Source organism: Elephas maximus, chromosome 3 (genome assembly GCF_024166365.1).
Source record: "Elephas maximus indicus isolate mEleMax1 chromosome 3, mEleMax1 primary haplotype, whole genome shotgun sequence".
Lineage (NCBI taxonomy): Eukaryota > Metazoa > Chordata > Mammalia > Proboscidea > Elephantidae > Elephas > Elephas maximus.
The window spans coordinates 11,388,344-11,403,753 of record NC_064821.1 but is presented as its reverse complement, the minus strand read 5'-3'; the positions used below and the strand labels follow the sequence as shown (position 1 = coordinate 11,403,753).

The 15,410-nt window shown below is 44.6% G+C and overlaps 1 protein-coding gene across 2 annotated transcripts in view; it reads left to right on the top strand.

Moving 5' to 3' along the window:
* Positions 1-2,611: 2,611 nt before the first annotated feature.
* LOC126072029 (zinc finger protein 883-like) overlaps positions 2,612-15,410 on the top strand; it is a 43,884-nt gene continuing 31,085 nt past the window's right edge. For both annotated transcript variants that reach the window (XR_007516449.1, XM_049876619.1), the window contains exon 1: positions 2,612-2,992. The gene's annotated coding sequence lies outside the window, so the exon portion shown is untranslated. The remainder of the gene's footprint in view (positions 2,993-15,410) is intronic.

Sequence of the window (15,410 nt, the reverse complement as noted above, 5' to 3'; positions counted from 1 at the left end):
TGGACTTCAATAAAATTAAAAACTTTTGTACATCAAAGGACATATTCAAGAAAGTGAAAAACAACCTACAGAATAAGAGAAAGTATTTGGAAACCATAGATGGGATAAGGGTTTAATACCCGAAATATATAAAGGACACCTGCAACTCAACAACGAAGACATAAATAACCCATGTAAAAAACAGGCAGTGGGCTCTTGTTCCCAAAGCCTCCCTCACCAGATGTCCGAATACCCTGGCTCCAGGCTTGCTGCCCCTCCCCTGCCCACTCTCCCAGAAGCCCTGGCCCCCAGATGCCCCGCCGCCCCGAGAGGCCCCGCCCCCCGAGGCCCAAACCATTGCACCCCACACTTTCCTCAAAGGCCTTGAGGTCCCCTTCACAGGCCTGGCCTCTGAGGTGGGCGCAGCGGGGGCGAGGGTCCGGGGGCCTGGAGGAGGAGGTGGGTCTCCGCCAGGACTCCCCCGGGAAGCGTGCGGGCAGCTGGCGTTAGGCCCAGGTTGCTCTGGCCCTGGCTTGGCCCTTCCCGCCGGCCCTGCGCTGGGAGGAGCGGCCTGTGTCAGGCTGGAGCTCTCAGCCTGGACTCCCCGCCAGGCCTCCTCTTCGCCTCCCGGACCCGGACCCGAGGACTGGGCTGTCCGCCCCGCGCCTGCTGCCCGCGCCCCGCGCCCGCACCGACCGCCGGGACTTAGTCTCTTCCGAGGGCTCTTCCCGCGGCGCCAGGACCCCGCTTCTGCTGGAAGGACAGGGGCAACAAGCTTGCGGGAGGGGTTCCTGTACTCCCTGACCTTTGACCCCTGACCTTCCTCGTGACCTTGGAGGCCTTGGCCACTCCACCCCTTGTTCACTGAAGCTGGGGAGGGGTAAAGAAGAGGAGGCTTTTCACAGCGCCACACCCCTGGCTTTGCCGAGGGGTCAGCGGGAATCGCTCAGGCTTGGGAAGGGGTTGACTGCAGACACTGTGTGCCCCTTTCTCCTTCTGTTGCCGGGAAGTCGGGGTCCTGCTTGGCGTGACTCCATCCTGGACCGAGTTGGGGAGAATGAAAGGCAACTTTATTGCCTGGCCGAGAAAAGACCCAGTCAGGGCTAAGTGCCTTACAAGACGGCTGCAGGCAACTTGCTGAGGCTGGTTTATATAGGCAAGATCAGTTTCAAAATACAAGGTGGCAGGCACATTTGCAGGCACAGAGTGTCCAAAAGTAGTAAGCATTTTTTAGGGTTTGGGTTCCATTCCCTGCACAGGGGGAAGTTAGGCATTTCTGTTCATTAGTGTGTCAGGTCTCCAACCAGGAGTAGAGAACTTACCATGCGTAAGGTAGTTAATGAGGTAAAGGTCGCCTGGAGTGCCAAGATGGAGGGCAGGACCTGTTGCAGCTGGTTCTGGCTAGCTAGTTCTTTTCATGAAGTTCAGAGGAGAAAAACAACTTCAGGAAATGGGCTGGGTGAGGGTCTGTCCTGAGGAGACAACAATTTTAAGAAGATGGTTCTAGCCTTGTCTGACTTGCTCTGCTTTTGCCATGGCAACCAAGTCAGGACCTCTGAGCTGGCCTGGGTAGGGATCTGCTAGGATAAACAACTGTCAACTTGTCTGAGGATTGTGTGCTCAGAGGAGGGAGTATGAGGCCCTTCATGGAACCACCGGCACCTGGGAGGTTGATGGGGAGAATGGGTGGGGGACTCTCAGCACATGGGGACCAGGGGTTAGGCCTGCAGAGAAGACCTGCTGTGGAAAGAAGACAGGCTTCCCAGCTCCCTGGAAGGATCTCTGGCCTCTGATGTGACACTCCGGCTGAGAGACCCTTCCTAGCAGGTGTGTGATATCCCATTGGGGTTTTGTACCTTCCCTGATGAATAATGATGTTGAGCACATCACTGGCCACTTGCGTATTTGTTATTGTGAGGTGTCTGTTCGAGACTTTGGCCCAGTTTAATTGAATTTTATGTCTCTTTTTTTTAATGAGTGTGAGTTCTTTGAATATTTTTGATAGAAACCTTTTTGTCATATATACCTTTTTTGAATATTTTTCTCCCCCTATGACATGTCTGGAAACCCTGGTGGCATAATGGTTAAGTGCTATGGCTGCTAACCAAAAGGCTGACAGTTCAAATCCACCAGGCCATCCTTGGAAACTCTATGGGGGCAGTTCTACTTTTTTCCTATAGGGTTGCTATGAGTGGGAATCGACTCCACGACTACAGGTTTGGTTTTATGACATATCTGGAGCCCTGGTGGTGCAGTAGTGATTATAAAAACTGTTTATAGTTGTCATTTTCAAAGATACTTCACTTTTTCTCTTTCTCTCATACACACACGCATAAAAAACCCAGCAAAAACAAAAACACGTGCACACACACAAATCCATTGCCATCGAGTGTATTCAGACTCATATTGACTGTAGGACAGAGTAGAACTGCCCCATAGGATTTCCAAGGCTGAAGCGGAATCGCATATTTCTCTTTTTCTCAAAAGAAAGGGTGGCGGAGCAGTGGACTGATCCCAAATCCAAGGGGAAGCTACCTAACGCAGGGTCACTAGGTGGAGCCTGCTGGGTCCCTGCCCGGAACCCCTCCCCTTTGGCATCGGGAGTCCCAGAAACCAGAAGCGGAAATGCACGGCCACGGCTGGTCGCAAGGATAAGTCGCATTCCTGCTCCGGTGTGAGGCAGGCTTGTCCCGGTCTGGAAAGGTCCAGTGTCCGGTGCATCTCGCAGATCCTGCCGGGGTCTCAGGGCGCTGCCCCCGCTGTCCTGCGCAGTCCTAGCCTCTAGCTCTCCCTGGGCTGCTCCAGAGCCGCCGGGCTTCCTGTAGCCGCGCTGTGCCCAGGGCCTCCAGCCGCCGCCGCCGCAGCTTTCCGTAGCCCCAGCCCGGGTCGCCGTCCAGCCTTCCTGCCGCCACCGCCCACTTCCGCCCGGGCTGCGTGGGGCTGGTTTCTGCAGGCCTTGGGTGGGGACCGCTGAATAGGTGGGCTGGACCAGGGCATGTCATTGCATTTACAGGTAAATCGTGGGAGTCGTCGCTGAGCAACGGTGTGGCTCTCACGCGTCAGGTACACCTGGGAGGTTATGAGAAATGCAGAGTCACGGGCCTCGTGGAACCCCAGGGTGGTCAGCCTGGGTCTAAATGCCCTCTTCCCACCTTCTCCAATCCCGCGCTCACCGGGCTCCGTTTGTTTTTTGTGCTTTATCAAGGCAGCAATTTTTTACGGTATTGCTGGTCATACAAAAAGATTATGGTGAGGCGTATACACCTCCCCCCCCCCCGACTTTAATGGTTGTAGGTGTTTAAGACAGATGAGGAATTTAGAAACTTGTGTTGGTACTACGTGCATTTAGGAGCTCATTTATCCCAAGTTCTGGAGGAAAATATTTAGAAGTACATTTATAGAAATTTTTGATTGTAAGGCAGAAATATTCTCATGATTGTGTGAGTAACAGTATGTCCAACCCTGGTTGGTCTGATGTAAAATGTGATGTGGCTGAACACACTCAAGGTGGGCGATAAGAGGTTTATAGAGATCACACCCCCAGTGTTTTTTAAATTTTTATTGTGCTTTAAGTGAACGTTTACAAATCAAGTCAGCCTCTCACACAAGAGCTTATATACACCTGGCTACATATTCCCAATTGCTCTCCTCCTTATGAGACAGCCCGCTTCCTCCTTTTACGCCCTTTTCGTGTCCATTTCGCCAGCTTCTAACCCCCTTTACCCTCTCATCTCCCCTCCAGGGAGGAGATGTCAACATAGCCTCAAGTGTCCTCCTGATCCAAGAAGCTCACTCCTCACCAGCACCCTTCTCAATCCCGTTGTCCAGTCCAGTCCCTGTCTGAAGAGTTTGCTTTGGGAATGGTTCCTGCCCTGGGCTAACAGAAGGTCTGGGGGCCATGACCACCAGGGTTCTTCTAGTCTCAGACCATTAAGTTGTCTTTTTATGAGAATTTGGGATCTGCATCCCACTGCTCTCCTGCTCCCTCAGGGGTTCTGTGTTGTGTTCCCTGTCAGGGCAGTCATCGGTTGTGGACAGGCACCATCTAGTTCTTCTGGTCTCAGGCTGATGTAGTCTCTGGTTTATGTGGCCCTTTCTGTCTCTTGGGCTCATAATTACCTTGTGTCCTTGGTGTTCTTCATTCTCCTTTGGTCCAGGTGGGTTGAGACCAATTGATGCGTCTTAGATAGCCGCTTGCTAGCGTTTAAGACCCCAGATGCCACTCTCCAGAGTGGGATGCAGAATGTTTTCTTAATAGATTTGATTATGCCAGTTGACTTAGATGTCGCCTGAAACCATGGTCCCCAAACCCCTGCCACTGCTGCACTGGCCTTCGAAGCATTAAGTTTATTCACGAAACTTAATTGCTTTTGGTTTAGTCCAGTTGTGCTGACCTCTCCTGTATTGTGTATTGTCTTTCCCTTCACCTGAAGTAGTTCTTACCTACTATTTAAGGGAATACTCCCTCCTCCCCGCCCGTCTGGTAACCATCAAGGAATATTTTCTTCTCTGTTTAAACTGTTTCTCCAGTTCTTGTAATAGTGGTCTTACACAATAGTCCTTTTGCAACTGATTAATTTCACTCAGTGTAGTGCCTTCCAGATTCCTCCATGTTATGAAATGTTTTACGGATTCATCACTGTTCTTTATCGATGCGTAGTATTCCATTGTGTGAATATACCATAGTTTATTTATCCATTCATCCGTTGACAGGCACCTTGGTTGCTTCCATCTTTTTGCTATTGTAAACAGTGTTGCAGTGAACATGGGTGTGCGTATATGTGGTTGTGTAAAGGTTCTTATTTCTTCAGGATATATTCCAAGGAGTGGGATTGCTGGATCGTATGGTAGTTCTATTTCTAGCTTTTTAAGGAAGTGCCAAATTGATTTCCAAAGTGGTTGTGCCATTTTACATTCCCACCAGCAGTATATAAGTGTTCCAGTCTTTCCACAGCCTCTCCAACATTTATTGTTTTGTGTTTTTTGGATTAATGCCAGCCTTGTTGGAGTGAGATGGAATCCCATTGTAGGTTTGATTTGCATTTCTGTAATGGCTAATGATCGTGAGCATTTCCTCATGTATCTGTTAGCTTCCTGAGTGTCTTCTTTAGTGAGGCGTCTGTTCATATCTTTTACCCATTTTTTAATAGGGTTATTTGTCTTTTTGTAGTTGAGTTTTTGCAGTATCATGTAGACTTTAGAGATCAGGCACTGATCAGACATGTCATAGCTAAAAACTTTTTCCCAGTCTGTAGGTAATCTTTTTACTCTTTTGGTGAATTCTTTGGATGAGCGTAGGTGTTTGATTTTTAGGAGCTCCCAGTTAGTTATCTAGTTTCTCTTCTGCATTGTTAGTAATGGTTTGTATATGGTTTATGCCATGTATTAGGGCTCTTAATGTTGTCCCTATTTTTTCTTCCATGATCTTTATCGTTTTAGATTTATATTTAGGTCTTTGATCCATTTTGAGTTTGTTTTGTGCATGGTGTGAGGTATAGGTCTTGTTTCTTTTTTTTTGCAGATGGATATTCAGTTATGCCAGCACCATTTGTTTAGGAGACTGTCTTTTCCCCATTTAACTGCTTTGGGGCCTTTGTCAAATATCAGCTGCTCATATGTGGATGGATTTATGTCTGGATTCTCAATTCTGTTCCATTGTTCTATGTATCTGTTGTTGTACCAGTACCAGGCTGTTTCGACTACCATGGCAGTATAATAGGTTCTAAAATCAGGTAGAGTAAGGCCTCCCAATTTGTTCTGCTTTTTCAGTAACGCTTTATTTATCCAGCAGCTCTTTCCCTTCCATATGAAGTTGGTGATTTGTTTCTCCTCATTGAAAAATGTTGTTGGAATTTGGATCGGAATTGCATTAAATCTATAGATGGCTTTTGGTAGAATAGACATTTTTACAATGTTAAGTCTTCCTATCCATGAGCAATGTATGTTTTTCCACTTATGTAGATCTCTTTTGGTTTCTTGCAGAAGCGTTTTGTGGTTTTCTTTAAGTCTTTTGAATCTCTGGGAAGATATATTCCTAAGTGTTTTATCTTTTGGGGGGCTACTGTAAATGGTATTAATTTAGTGATTTTCACATCCCCGGTGTTTGAACAAGATCTTAAGGAATGGCTGAGACAGAATTTCTGCGGGAATGGATGCTGGTGATGCAATGACAGTTTTTCCTACCAAGGAACCACACTTGTTAATAGGTTGAAAGCATCTTGGAGCAAAAGCTGTTCATATTCGCAGCATGACAGCAGGGAATGTTGGGAGTGAGGGCAAAACGGGAGGCATATGTAATGAAGGTAATCGAAATACTTAGTAGATACTAGAGTGTCATCTACACTACAGTGTGGCAAAAAGTACCTCATCCTTTGTGAAGTATTTTACAGAGTAGTATTCTTGCTTAGATAAATGTGAAATGTGCAACTAGTAGAAAGTCACGGTTTATAGTAAAGCATTTTGAACTTGAAGAAGCTTAAGCTGATGAGTAAATCATTTGTAGCATCTGTCGTATGACTAGAGAATATGTTTCTTTTTGACCCAAGTAGACTAATGCAGAATTCAGGTAACATGTGTATTTCAAATCTCTTGAGTGTAAGAGCAACAAAAGGGATAGCATTTTGCTTAGAAAAAAATGTAGGAAAACATGTATAGACACTAAATAGGGTGTCCCTGGGTGGTGCAGGTGGTTAAGACTACTACCTGCAAGGTTGGCTGTTCACATCCACCCAGAGATGCCTTGGAAGAGAGGCCTGGCAATCTGCTCCTGTAAAGATTACATCCTTAGAAACCCTATGGAGAAGTTCTACTCTGTACCCATGGGGTAGACTCAACGGCAACTAACGACGACAAAGAGCCAAGAAGCAGCTGCACATATTACTTCAAAAATTTAAAGTGTCTAAATTTAAATGTCTTGTTTGAGAAGTCATCACTAACTCCAATGTCCATAGTGTAATCTTTTTTTTTTTTTTGCTCTTTAGAGTTATAATTCATGAGATTTTTTAAATATGAAAATTGTTCTTGTGTGCCTTAGAGTCCATTCTGACTCCTAGCGAACCTATAGGACGGAGTAGAACTGCTCCGTAGGGTTTCCAAGTCTGTAAATTTTTCAGGGGCAGATTGCCACGTCTTTCTCTCCAAGCCACTGGTGGGTTTGAACCAATTACCTTTTGATAAGCAGCCAATTGCTTAGCCGCTACGCTACCAGAGGTCCTTGTTATGAATGTAGTCTTTGTGTATACATATGTATATGTAAATAGTGAGGTAATCCAGACCCAATTACATTAAAAAGTCCATTCTCTACACACTGCAGTTCCTCAAATGTGATCTTATTTCTCTAGGTTAGCACAGCCTAAGATCGGTATTAAATCTTTGAAATACTCCCCATCGTATCTAAATTTCCCTCCTTTCATTCACACACTCAGACCCAGAAACTAAGATTCTTTCCTTTTTTTCTTTAATGGTGTCATTTCATTCTATCTTTGTGTGTGTGTGGGCACATGCATGGCAAAATATATGTAACAACACCTCTTCCTATTTCAACTATTCTTACATATACAGTTCAGTAACATTAATTACTTTCACTGTGTTGCTCATCCATCACTATTATCAGTTTCAAAGTTTATCCATCACCCTTGGCAGAAACTCGGTGCCTCTTAAGCATTAGCTACCCTGCTACCTCCCATCAGCCCTTGATAGCCACTGATAAACTTTGTTGTTGTCTTTGTTAGGTGCCATTGAGTCGGTTCTGACTCATAGCAATCCTGTGTGCAACACAAGGAAACAGTGTCTGATCCTGTGCCATTCTCACAATTATTGTTATGCTTGAGCCCATTGTTGCAGCCACTGGGTCAGTCCATCTTGTTGAGGGTCTTCCTGCTTTTCAATGACCCTTTACCAAGCATGATGTCCTTCTTCAGGGACTTATTCCTCCTGATAACATGTCCAAAGTATGAGAGACAAAGTCTTACCATCCTTGCTTCTAAGGAGCATTCTGGCCATACTTCTCCCAAGACAGATCTGTTCATTTTTTTGGCAGTCTGTGGTATATTCAATATGCTTCGCCAACACCATAATTCAAAGGTGTCAGTTCTTCAGTCTTCCTTATTCATTGTCCAGCTTTCGCATGCATACGAGACAATTGAAAACACCATGGCTTGGGTCAGGTGCACCTTCAAGGTGACATCTTTGTTTTTTAACATTTTAAAGAGGCCTTTTGGAGCAGATTTTCCCAATGCAATGTGTCTTTTGATTTCTTGACTGCCATTCCCATGAGTGTTGATTGTGGACCCAAGTAAAATGAAATCCTCGACAACTTCAGTCTTTTCTCCATTTATCATGATGCTGCTTATTGGTCCAGTTGAGAGGATTTTTGTTTTCTTTATGTTGAGGTATAATCCATACTAAAGGCTGTAGTCTTTAATCTTCATTAGTGTTTCAAGTCCTCTTCGCTTTCAACAAGCGAGGTTGTGTCTACATAGTGCAGATTGTTAATGAGTCTTCCTCCAATCCTGATGCCCTATTCTTCATATAGTCCATCTTCTCGGATTATTTGCTCAGCATACAGATTGAATAAGTATAGTGATAGGATACAACCCTGAAGCATACCTTTCCTGACTTTAAACCACACAGTATGCCCTTATTCTGTTCGAACCACTGACTTTTGATCTATGTGCAGGTTCTTCATGAGCACAATTAAGTGTTCTGGAGTTCCCATTCTTTCCAACATTGTCCATAATTTGTTATGATTCACACAGTCGAATGCCCCTGCACAGTCAATGAAACACAGGTAAACATCTTTCTGGTATTGTCTGCTTTCAGCCAAGATCCATTTGACATCAACAATAATATTCCTGGTTTCATGTCCTCTTCTGAATCTGGCTTGAATTTCTGGCATTTCCCTGTCGATGTACTGCTACAGCCGCTTTAGAATGACCTTCAGCAAAATTTTACTTGCATGTGGTATTAATGATATTGTTCGGTAATTTCTAGATTCGGTTAGATCACCTTTCTTTGGAGTAGGCATGAATATGGACCTCTTCCAGTCAGTTGACCAGGTAGCTTTCTTCCAAATTTTTTGGCATAGACGAGTGAGCGCTTCCAGCGCTGCATCCATTCGTGGAAACACCTCAGGTGGTATTCTGTCAATTCCTGGAGCCTTGTTTTTCACCAATGCCTTCAGTGCACCTTGGACCTTTTCCTTCAGTACCATCAGTTCCTGATCATATGCCTCCTCCTGAAATGGTTGAACGTTGACCGACCAATTCTTTTTGGTACAGTGACTCTGTGTATTCCTTCCATCTTCTTTTGATGATTCTTGCCTGTTCTAGATACTTCATCTAAGTTGGATCATACAGTGTCCTTTTGTGTGTGACTTATTTTACTTAGTATAGTGTTTTCAAGGTGCATCCATGTCATAGCATTTATGAGAACTTCATTTCTTTTTATGACTAAGTGATATTCTAGTTTGTGAGTATACTACATTTTGTTTATCCATGCATCTGTTGATGGACATTTGGATTGTTTCCACTTTTTGGCTATTATGAGTAGTGCTCTGGTGAACATTGATGTAAAAATACCTCTTTACTTCCCTGCTTTCAAGCCTTTTGGGTCTATACCCGTTGTTGTTAGGTGCTCTCAAGTCAATTTTCTAGTGTCAACGACCGCATGTTACAGAGGAGAACTGCTGCTTAGGGTTTTCTAGGCTGTAATCTGTATGGGAGCATATCCCCAGGCCTTTCTCCTGAGGTACTGCTGGGTGGGTTCAAATCGCCAACCTTTCGGTAGGTAACAGCTAAGTGCTTAAGCATTAAACCACCAGGGCTCCTAGAAATGGAAATTTATGGCTCATAGAGTTATTGTATGTTTACGTTTTTGAGGACCGCCAAACTATTTTCCATGGAGGTGTACCATTTTACAATCCCACCAACAATTTTTCCACATTCTCCCCAACTCTTGTTTTTTGTTTTTCTGATAGTAGCCATCCTAGTAGCGATGAAGTGGTATCTCATTGTGGTTTTGATTTGGATTTCCGTAATGTCTATGATGTCGAGCATCTTATCATGTGTTTATTGACCATGTGTGTGTCTTATTTGGTAAAAGATCTATTTAAGTTTTTTGCCCATTTTTGAAATGGTTTGTTTGTCTTTATGTTGCTGAGTGGTTGGAGTTCTTTTTATATCCTGGATATTAAACCCTTATCAGATATATGAGTCCCAAATATTTTCTACCATTCTGTCCGTTGTCTCTTCATTTTGTTGATGAAGTCCTTTGAGTCACAAGATTTTTAACTTACCTATTTTTTCTGTTGTTCTTTGTGCTTTTGGTGTCATAATCTATCATCAGAGCCTGCCTACGTTCAGGAGGAGGCATGAGAATCACCGAGATCAGCAAAAAGATGGTCCCTATGAGGTCAGATAGAGCCCTGGGGGCACAGTCATTAAAGAGCATGGCTGCCAGCCAAAAGGTTGGCAGTTGGAATCCACCAGCCGCTCTTTGAAAACTCTGTGGGGCAGTTCTGCCCTGTCCTGTGGGGTCACTATGAGTTGTAATCGACTTGATGGTAACAGGTTTTTTTTGTGAGGTCAGACATACTTCGATGCTCCAGTACTTCACTATTTCTGACACCAGTCATCACTCCCATGGCGCTCTCTACTTCTGGGTTTGATAATTTCTTGCAATGGCTACGCAGAACTCACAGACTGTACTCAGGCTTATGTGATTTTTTAGGGAAGTAACAGGCTGCAACTCTGGGTAAGAATCAACTTGGAAGTTTCAGAATACAACTCAGGAGATAGGCTATAGTTCATCAATCAGGACATCTTCCAACCAAGACAGCGCTGAGCTTCTTAGCTGTGCCTGCACGCAGGCGGCCCATCTCTTGGCTATGCTAGCCGACAGGCCCTTCTCTTGACCTCTGCCCTGCTAGGGCAAGTGTTACAGAGCTTTGGTTCCATAAACAATTGTCCAGAAGCACCCCACTCTGCCAGCAAGTCTCCTGCCCAGAGGCACTCAGCTTTCTCTCTTTCTGTGGGCTGCGGCCCACTGCAGCCACCTCACTCTGGGCCGGCAAGCACCATCACAGCCATCTGCAGATCCTGTGGATCCTACAGCTGATACTGCTGCTGCCGTTTCTCTGTGCCTGGGCTTTGCTGTATTTGGCACCATTTCTCACTGTCTTTTACCGTCCTCAGCGTAATGGTCCTCTCTCTGTCCTGCATCTGGGTTTTTTTGCCACAGGAGCACCAAGTCCCAAGGATGTGCTTTGCTCCAGGCTCTTCTTGATGGTAGTCCAGTTCCCCTCGACTTCTGTGGGGTTGGTCCTTTTATTCAGCTTCAAGGGATGGCCCTTCCAGCCAGATTACAAGTGGGCCAAAACCCTGGTGGCCTAATGGTTAAGTGCTACAGCTGCTAACCAAAGGGTTGGCAGTTCAAATCTGCCAGGTGCTCCTTGGAAACTCTGTGGCAAAGTTCTACTGTGTCCTATAGGGTCAATATGAGTTGGAATTGACTCGATGGCACTGGGTTTGGTTTGGTTTTTGTAATCCCCTCGGTAGACCATCATCACTTAATTTGCATAGTAATCGACCAGTTCCCGAAAGGTCATTTAATCCTACTGGGTGGTTTTACGCACCTTATTTGCATAGTATATGGACCAAGCCCTGCAAGGTGTGTAGAGCAGACCAGTCGTAAAGCAGGTTGTGGCCCAATCAGTTATCTTTGGCAGAATTATAAACCCAAGGCCAGAAAGGTGCTATATAAGAGAAACCCGTTGCACCACAGGTATCATACCTAAGAATCCATTGTTGAAAACTAGAGTATGAAGAAAATAAACATTCTTAACAATTTTAAAACTGTAAAAATGTTGCATATTTCAAAAAGTTCATAAATGAGTAGAGGAAAAATGAACATCAAACACCACTTGTAATCTCACCTTGGTAGAAAAATGTGGTGCCTTTTCTTTTTCCTTTCCTTCCCTGTAGATGGATATTCTAGACCAAAAAAACCCAGTTGCCATCAAGTCATTTCTGACTCATAGTGACCCTGTGGCACAGAGTAGAACTAACCCATAGGGTTTCCAAGGAGCAGCTGGTGGATTTGAACTTCTGACCTTTTGCTTAAGAGCCAAGCTTTTAACCACTGAGCCACAAGGGCTCCGGTTACTCTAGAAGTACTCCATTTTTAGACTGGAATTCCCCTTGGAGACGTGCCTGGTAGTGTAGTCACTTCATGTCAAATTGAAACTTTCAAAACTGCTGAATTCTACTAGTTCAGAATCTCAAATAATGCCACAATATCAACTTACAGTTCCTAGAGGCCTAATATCTGCCACAGCTGTGCTCTTACTTTCATCTAATTGAAGCTTCAGACATGGGAATGGAGCCTGTTTCAGAGGTCACAGTTTGAGTCTTCGTAGACCAAGAGGAGACAACCTATAGGTTGAGATACGGGCTCTTGAGTACCAATGCACTCAGAACCAAATCCTTCCCATAGTCCACCTGGGGCACTAAGGACTGTATGGCTCTGAAATCTGACGTGTCCAAGACAGCATTTAAAATTTCACCTGAACAAATCTGCTCCTCACTTGGCTTTCCCATGCCAGTAAATGGCACCTGGCATCCATTCGCTAGATTAGGGGAAATAGTCCAAGCTAATCTGTGAGAGATCTACTTTATGAAAGCAGCCTCTGAACTTTCTTCTGCTTTTTCTCTTGTCACAAAAGGTGTAATCTCCAGCCAGCCGCAAGAGGCATATCTCAAAAATATTAACCAGGTAGACTGTCAATCACATATAGAATAAAATGCATATGTTTTTGTTGGCAAACAAGATCCTACGTGGTCAGAAGATGGAAGAACTATGCAGAGACACTGTACCAAAAAGAATTGGTGGACTTTCAACCGTTTCAGGAGGTAGCATATGATCAAGAACCAGTGGTACTGAAGGAAGAAGTCCAAGCTGCACTGTAGGCACTGATGAAAAACGAGGCTCCAGGAACTGACAGAATACCAACTGAGATGTTTTAACAAATGGATGCAACACTGGAGGTAGTCACTCATGTGTGCCAAGAAATTTGAAGGATAGCTGTCTGGAAAACTGACTGGAAGAGATCCATATTTGTGCCCATTCCAATGAAAGGTGATCCAAAATAGAATGTGGAAATTATTGAACAATATCATTAATATCACACACAAGTAGAATTATGCTGAAAATCATTCAAAGACAGTTGCGGCAGTACATCGACAGGGAATGGCCAGAAATTCAAGCTGGATTTAGAAGAGGATGTGGAACAAGGGATATCACTGCTGATGTCGGATGGGTCCTGGCTGAAAGCAGAGAGTACCAGAAAGGTGTTTACGGGTTGACTATGCAAAGGCATTTGAATATGTGAATTGTAACAAATTACGGATAACATTGCAAAAAATGAGAATTCCAGAACACTTAATTGTGCTCATGTGAAACCTATACATAGATCAAGAGTTATTTGTTTGAACCCAACAAGGGGATACTGCATAGTTTAAAGTCAGGAAAGGTATGTGTCAGGGCTGTGTCCTTTCACTGCACTTATTCAGTCTGTGTGCTGAGAAAAAAAATCCAGGAACCTGGACTATATGAAGAAGAATGTGACACCAGGATTGGAGGGAGACTCATTAAGAACCTAGGCTATATGAGAAACTAATTTGCTGTGTAAACTCACTTAATTCATACTTAAAAAAAGAACCTTTGAAAGGGAGATGATACAACCTTGCTTGTTGAAAGCTAAGAGGACTTAAAGGACTTGCTGATGAAGATCAAAGACCGTAGTCTTCAGCATGGATTGCACCTCAACATAGAGAAAACAAAAATCCCCACCACTGGACCAATAAGCAAAATCATGATAAGTGGAGAAAATATTGAAGTTGTCAAAGACTTCATTTTGCTTTGATCTACAATCAGTGCCCATGGCAGCAGCAGTCAAGGAATCAAACGACGTATTGCATTGGGCAAATCTGCTGCAAACGCCCTCTTTAAAATGTTAAAAAGCAAAGATGTCGTTTTTACGACTAAGGTGCACCTTACCCAAGCCATGGTATTTGCAGTCGCCTCACATACGTATAAAAGCTGGACAATGAATAAGGCAGACTGAAGAAGAATTGACGCTTTTGAATTACGGTGTTGGTGAAGGATACTGAATATCCTGTGGACTGTCACAAGAAGGAACAAATCTATCCCGGAAGAAGTACAGCCGAAACGCTTCTCGTAAGCAAGGATGGCAAGACTTCATCTCACGTCCTTTTAACATGTTATCAGGTGGAGCCCTGGTGGCACAGTGATTAAGAGCGCAGCTGCTAACCAAAAGGTTGGTAGTTCAAATCCACCAGCCACTCCTTGGAAACCCTATGGGGCAGTTCTGCTCTCTCCTATAGGGTCACTATGAGTTGGAATTGACTTGATGGCAATGGATTTTGTGTGTGTGTGTGCGTGCATTAGGTGAAAGTTTACAGCTCAAGTTAATTTCTCATACGAAAAGTCATACGCATGTTGTTATGGGACTCTAGTTGCAATCCCTATAATGTGACAGCACACTCCCCCTTCCCACCCCAGTTTCCTCTGTCCCTCCAACCATCTTCTGTCCCTTTCTGACTTCTCATCCTGCCCCCTGACAGGAGCTGCCTGTTTGGTTTCATGTATCTGCTTGATCTAAGAAGCACAGTCTTCACGAGTATTATTTTATGTTCTGTCGTCCAGTCTAATCTTTGTAGAGTGGGCTTCAGGAATGGTTTTAGTTCTGAGTTAACAGAGCATCCGGGGGCTGTGGCTTCAGGGGTTCCTCCAGTCTCAGTCAGATCATTAAGTCTGGTCTTTTTATGTGAAATCGAGTTCTCCACACTTTCCTCCTGCTCCGTTAGGGACTCTCTGTTGTATTCTCTGTCAGGGCGGTCAATGGAGGTAGCCAGGCACCATCTAGTTCTTCTGGTCTCAGGCTGATGGCGTCTCTGGTTTATGTGGCACTTTTGTCTCTTGGGCTAATATTTTCCTTGTGTCATTGGTGTTCTTCATTCTCCTTTGCTCCAAGTCGGTTGGGAGCAATTGATGCATCTTAGATGGCCACTCACAAGCTTTTAAGACCCCAGACACCACTCACCAAAGTTGGTTGCAGAATATTTTCTTAATAAACTTCGTTACGCCAGTTGACATAGATGTCCCCTGAAACCATGGTGCCCCAGCCCCAGTCCCTGCTGCTCTATCCCTCGAATTGTTGGGTTATATTCAGGAAGCTTCTTAGCTTTTGGTTTAGTCCAGTTGTGCTGACTTCCTCTGTATTGTGTGTTGTCCTTCCCTTCATCTAAGATAACTCTTGTCTACTGTCTAGTTAGCGAATGCCCCTCTCCCTCCATCCCCACCCTCGTAACCATCAAAGAATGTTTTCTTCTGTGTTTAAACCTTTTCTTGAG